The sequence below is a fragment of the Rhincodon typus genome, chromosome 20 (assembly GCF_021869965.1).
Source record: "Rhincodon typus isolate 14 chromosome 20, sRhiTyp1.1, whole genome shotgun sequence".
Taxonomy (NCBI): Eukaryota; Metazoa; Chordata; class Chondrichthyes; order Orectolobiformes; family Rhincodontidae; genus Rhincodon; species Rhincodon typus.
The window spans coordinates 38,451,166-38,457,165 of NC_063351.1; the positions used below are offsets into that span (position 1 = coordinate 38,451,166).

Below are 6,000 nucleotides of genomic sequence, written 5' to 3' on the forward strand. Positions count from 1 at the left end.
AAGACACAATTGGATCACACTCCTTTGATTTTCTTAGAAAGATTTTAGGACAAAAAACAATGATTATTTCAGTGGAGCTTAATTCTCCAACCATTATATTTGAAAATTATTCATGCCTGGAAAATGTTATAGAGGACACTTCATTGAGAACAATACGAAGAACACAAAGTGCTGTGATGCCCATGGGCTTGTGTAAAATATGGTTGCAGCGTAAATCATTTTATGGTTAATGTAAGTGTGTACTACTGTTAATGTGACCTAAGTAAAGATTTTAGATCATTTTTGATGAGCAATGAAAATGCCTGAAAGCTACATTTTTATTCTTCTAAGGGGATAGGTGCGGTGTTAGCTGAAATAACTCTACAGAGGCTGGTATCCCATCACCAAGTCACCCTTTATTTACATATGAACAATCCTTGACCTCAGTACTGCCTCATACGCAGTCAGGCACCACAGTTTCTATAATCACTAATCCAATTTTATATGTCAGCCAGAGCTCCCTGATTGGACCAAATTAGCAGTCTAGTTGGCTGACCTTGTTACAATTAATGCGTTAGCAATGTGGCTTATGAAGAGTAATATCATTTATTTTAGAGTTTAGATTTTGAACTAATGACACGTTGGTTTGTTGTTTGTATGCATGAAGTGGGTTTAATAATTAACTTTCTAGAACCAGGACATTTAAACCAGCATGCATTACAGAGCTGCTCTTAGAGTGATTCTGGGAACTTTTTTTGTTTAATGAGAGTTTTATAATCAAAAAGAGTAAATATTGAAAATCATTGGCTTGCTTTCAGTTGAAAAGCTTTTGGTTTCAGTTCTCAGACAAACTAGCTGAATGTAAATGTAAGAACAGTTTCTTCTGGAGAAAAGACTTAGTTAAGAACAGTTAAGAAATAGATTATCTCAGTGTAACTGTTTTATTTTGAAAGTTCCAAATGAGATGTGTTGGTTAAAAATTTGAAGGGGTTATTCAAAATGAATAAAGTTTAATCTCAGCTATGGGATGAATTAAGGAAAGGGCTATCAAATTCTCAAGAACATGAAATTAAAGAAACAGTTGACTCAAACCTGTAATATGATAGAGAATAGAACTCACTCTTTTTTTTTGAGTATGGTAAAGTAATGGTGTTGGACAGATGGCATTTTGCTTTATGTGTATGTTGAAATCTTTTTAAATTGTGTTGTATGTAAATAGTTTGATTTGGTCTATTATATCTTCACTTCTTTCACATAATGAACTTCTGTTTTATTGTTAAAACTAAATCTGCTGCTGAAACCCCTTGTGTTTCACTGAAAGGAAGAAAGAACAAAATATGATGCATCAAGCCAGATTTCAGCTAGGATTTGACTGGTGCAGTAATGGCATCAGCTGGGATTAGAAAATATTTAAGAGCTTGCACCAGTTGTACAAAAGTTCATTTTAATAGTTCTAAAATTATTAAAAGTGGAAGACTAACAAATATATTCACAGAGCACAGTGCAGTGTTAAACAATGAGGTAAAATCAATTTATGAATTTGGTTACATCAAACTTTTCTTCAGCTGTTCTTATACTTAATTAATTTAAAGATAGGAGTCATCAAATATTTAACTGCATCCTTCATTTCTTTTCTGAATTTATTCTGGGTCACTGCATAAATACTTGTATTTGTACATGAGCTCAAAAGCTGAAGCATTGATCCAGCTTGTTGGGCCTTAAATAAAGGATCATTTAAACTAGTGTGATAAAAAGCGTTTGTAATTCGTACGTATAAGAAATAAACAACATAAGTTGTCCACAACAGCATAAAGCTGCCGGATATTGTAAAAAGTAAAATGATTGATCTTCTACGATTTGCTATCTCAGGATCACTGTAATTCTCACCATGATGGCTGTTTTGGAGGCTTTTGCGAGCTTCGCTTGCCACTAAAATATTCTTCACAGTCATAATATTGAACAGTAGAATTAAACCAAATGGGAGCAAAGGGGTGAAAATACGATGGAGCCAAGCAAATACTGCCCACATTTCTGAGTTAGAAAATGTTTGTGTCAGGATACAATCCCACTGTACATTATTAATTACATGCCGTGGTCCAAATGCAAAGAACCATGGAATACATTTTAAACAGAATATTACACATACAACTATGATAACAATGGCTGCTGTCTCACTAGTACAATATTTTCTTTTTATCTGCTGGCAACAAATGGCAATGAAGCGATCGAAGGTAAAAGCCACTGTTAGCCAAACCGAGCAATCTTGACTTGAGGCATAAAGAACAACAATGAGGCGACACATTGGTGTCATGTCAAAGAAAGAACCTTGAAAGTAATAATAGACAATCTTATATAATATTACATCTGTGACAATGACCAGCAGATCTCCTACTGCCATTGATACCAGGTAATAGGTGATGCATTTTGATAGGCCACATTTTCCACGGGACAGGATTACAATTGCCAACAAGTTAACTGCAAAATGAGAAACAAAACACACAAATTATTGATCAAGTCCATTGTAATAGTATCCATTTTGATGACGCTTACTTAGATTTCCTCAGGATTGGTAACATAGAATAGAGGAAGAGGAGGAAGGCATTGTAAAGTCCATATCGATAATAGTGTAATTGATCTGGAGAATAAGTATGATTCGAGGATCAAAGTTACTGAGATCTGAAAGATCTAATTTATGGCACAGAGTTTGACTCTTTAATTCATTCAGTCTGTATGGGCTATCAATGGAGTAATTCAGTCAGTACTATTCCACCCACTTTGCCAACATAGCCCTGCAAATTACCCTTTCCTTCAAGTACCCATGCAATTTTCTTTTGAAATAGTTTATCATCTACAGAACCACAAATGGAAGGAGTTGGTAGTAATGCACCCCAAGATTGAGGATCATTTTGGAACTCCCAAAGACACTTGAAAATTATTAGGTGAATGACATGGAGGAACTTAAAACAATCACCATGACTAGGAAAATGTGCTGGAAAAGTTATTAGACCTAAAGACTAAAATAAATCCACAGGATCATGTTTCCTGAGACCTTGCATCTTAAAAAGGTGTGTCTGCAGATATCATAAACCATTGATTATAATTATCCAAAATTCCACAGGTTCTGGAAGAGCCCCAGCTAATTGGAAAATTATCAGTGCAACACCTTTATTCATGGAAGGTGAGAGACTGATGCAGAAAATTACAGGAGCATTGATATACAGAAGGATCTTAGGGTCCAGGTCCAAAGCCCCCTGAGACTGGCAACACAAATGAATGAGTTGGTAAAGAAGGCACATAGCATACTTGCCTTTATTGGTCACTGCATTGAGTACAAAAGTTGGCAAGTCATGTAGCACTGCATAAGGCTTTAGTTAGGCCACTTTTGGATTATTGTGTGCAGTTCTGGTTACCATGCTATAGGAAGGATGTGGAGGCTGTGGGGTGTGTCCAAAACAGGTATGTTCAATATTGCCTGGATTGCAGTGCATTAACTATAAGAAGAGGTTGGACAAACAAGATTGTTTTTGCCGAGAGCGTCAGTGGTTGAGGTGGGAGTGACCTGATAGAAGTGTATAAAATTATGAGAGACATGGATACAGTGGATAGACAGAGTGGAAATGTCAAATAATAGGGGATATAAGTTTAAGGTGAGGGGGAAAGGTTTAAGGAGATGTGCAAGGACAAGTTTTTACACAGGGGGTGATAGGTGCTTGGAATGCACTGCCAGGGGAGGTAGTTGAAGGAGACACATTAGCAAAGTGGTATTTAGACAGACACATAAACAAGGAGGGAATGGAGGGATATGGATCATGTGCAGGCAGATGGGATTAGTTTAGAATGGCATCATGATTGGCACAGACATGGTGGGCTGAAGGGCCTGTTCCTGTGTTGTATTCTTCTACGTTCTAGAGGCCAGTTATCCTCACATCTGTTATATGGCAATTGCTGGAATTTATTATTACTTTGGTGATAGCAGAGCACTTAGAAAGTCATAAAGTGATCATGCAGTCAAAGCAGCTTTATGAAAGTGAAATAATAATAACTTTTCTTAGACATGTCATAGAGTCATAGAGATGTACAGCATGGAAACAGACACTTTGGTCCAACTCAGCCATGCTGAACAGATATCCTAAATTAATCTAGTCACATTTGCCAGCATTTGGCCTATGTCTCACAAACCCTTCCTATCCATGTATCCATCCGGATGCCTGTTAAATAATTGTACCAGCCTCCACCACTTCCTCATTTCACACATGCACCACCCTCTGCATGAAAAGGTTGCCCCTTTTATATCTTTCCCCTCTCACCTTAAACCTATGCCCTCTAGTTTTAGACTCCTCTACCCTGGGGAAAAGACCTCGGCTGTTCACCCTATCCATGACCCTAATAATTTTACAAACCTCTATAGGTCACCCTTTATTCTCCGATGCTCCCAGAAAAATAGCCCCAGCTTATTCAGCCTGTCCCTATAGTTTAAAACTCTCCAACCCTGCCAACATCCTTGTAAATCTTTTCTGAACCCTTTCAAATTTCACAACATTTTTTCTACAGCTGGGAAAGTAGAACTGCACGCAGTATTCCAAAAGAGACCTAACCAATGTCCTGTACAGCTGCAACATGATCTCCCAGCATCAAAACTCAGTGCACTGATCAATAAGGGCCAGTGTACCAAACTGATGCAAACTAATCCGATGGGACAATTCCAAAATTAATGAGTTTTTGAATATCATAGCCACAGAGATAGTGGACGTACTTACGATCTCACGTCTAAAATGCAGGCATCAGGTACTGGAAGTTTGTCAGATCTTGGTCCCTTAGATTTTATGTTTATGTTTCTTTAACAATGAGCTACATTAATGTCCTTCATCATTTTCAGCCACTAGGTTACTGCTGATTTTAGGAATGAGATTTGATTTCCACTGTGAAGACCAAAAAAGTATTTGTTCCATGCCTCTGCATTTCCTCATTCTATGATATTTTCCATGTCTCTGCTTCTAAGGACCAACATTTACTTTAACTGCTCCTCCTTTTCGGATATCTATTAAAATGGACAATTAAGACTCAAACTTTACTTCCTACCAATTTAGGTTACTGCTCAGTTTTCCATTCCCCTGGCAAGTTAGTTTCAACCCACCCTGACATCACCAGCAAATCTCCCTGTGAGAGGACCAGACCCAGACCCGTTAAGGTGCAACACATCCAGCTTGTATAGGCCCCACCTGCCCTAGAACTGATCCCAATTCCTCAAACGTTTGATGTTTTCCTTCCCATACATTTCTCCATCGAGATATTGAATAAATCTGTCATCCTGTTCTTATGCTCACTATCACATGGAAAGGGGATGAATCATGAGATTACTGATGTTGAGGTCCTGCTGTTTAATTTATTTCCTGACTCACTGAATTCTGCCTTCAGGGATTCATCCTTCTTTCTGATTATGTCAAGGTGGTCCATAACTTTCCATCCCCTAGAAGGATGTCCTGCAGCCATTCCGTGAAATTTTGAACCTGGCACCAGGAAGGTATACAAGGGTGGCATGGTGGCTCAGTCGTTAGCACTGCTGTCTCACAGCATCAAGGACCTGGGTTTGATTCCAGCCTTGGGCAACAATCTGAGTGGAGTTTCCAAGCTCACCCTGTATTTGTGTGGGTTTCCTGGTGCTCTGGTTTCCTCCAATGGTCCAAAGATATGCAGGTTAGGTGGATTGGCAATAGTAAATTGTACATAGTGTTCAGGGATGTGCAGGCTGGGTGGGTTAGCTGTGGGAAATACAGGGATGGGTCTGGATGGGATACTCTTCAGAGGATTGGTGTGTACACGATGGGGCAAATGGCCTGTTTCCACACTGTAGGGGGGAAAAAAATCACATATTGTGGTTGGGGCCTAACCAGTACATTTTCAAGATTTAACATAACTATCCTGCTTCAGTATTCTATGCCTCTGTTAATAAAGTGAGAGGTATTGAATGCTCTCTTTAATAGTTTTGTCAAATTGCCCTGCAACATTCAAAGATTTGAGAAA

General features: G+C 38.4%; 1 protein-coding gene across 1 annotated transcript in view; it reads left to right on the plus strand.

Moving 5' to 3' along the window:
- The window catches only part of LOC109920707 (glycerol-3-phosphate acyltransferase 1, mitochondrial), a 145,406-nt gene that overhangs the window by 107,769 nt on the left and 31,637 nt on the right, over positions 1–6,000 (plus strand). The window lies entirely within an intron of this gene.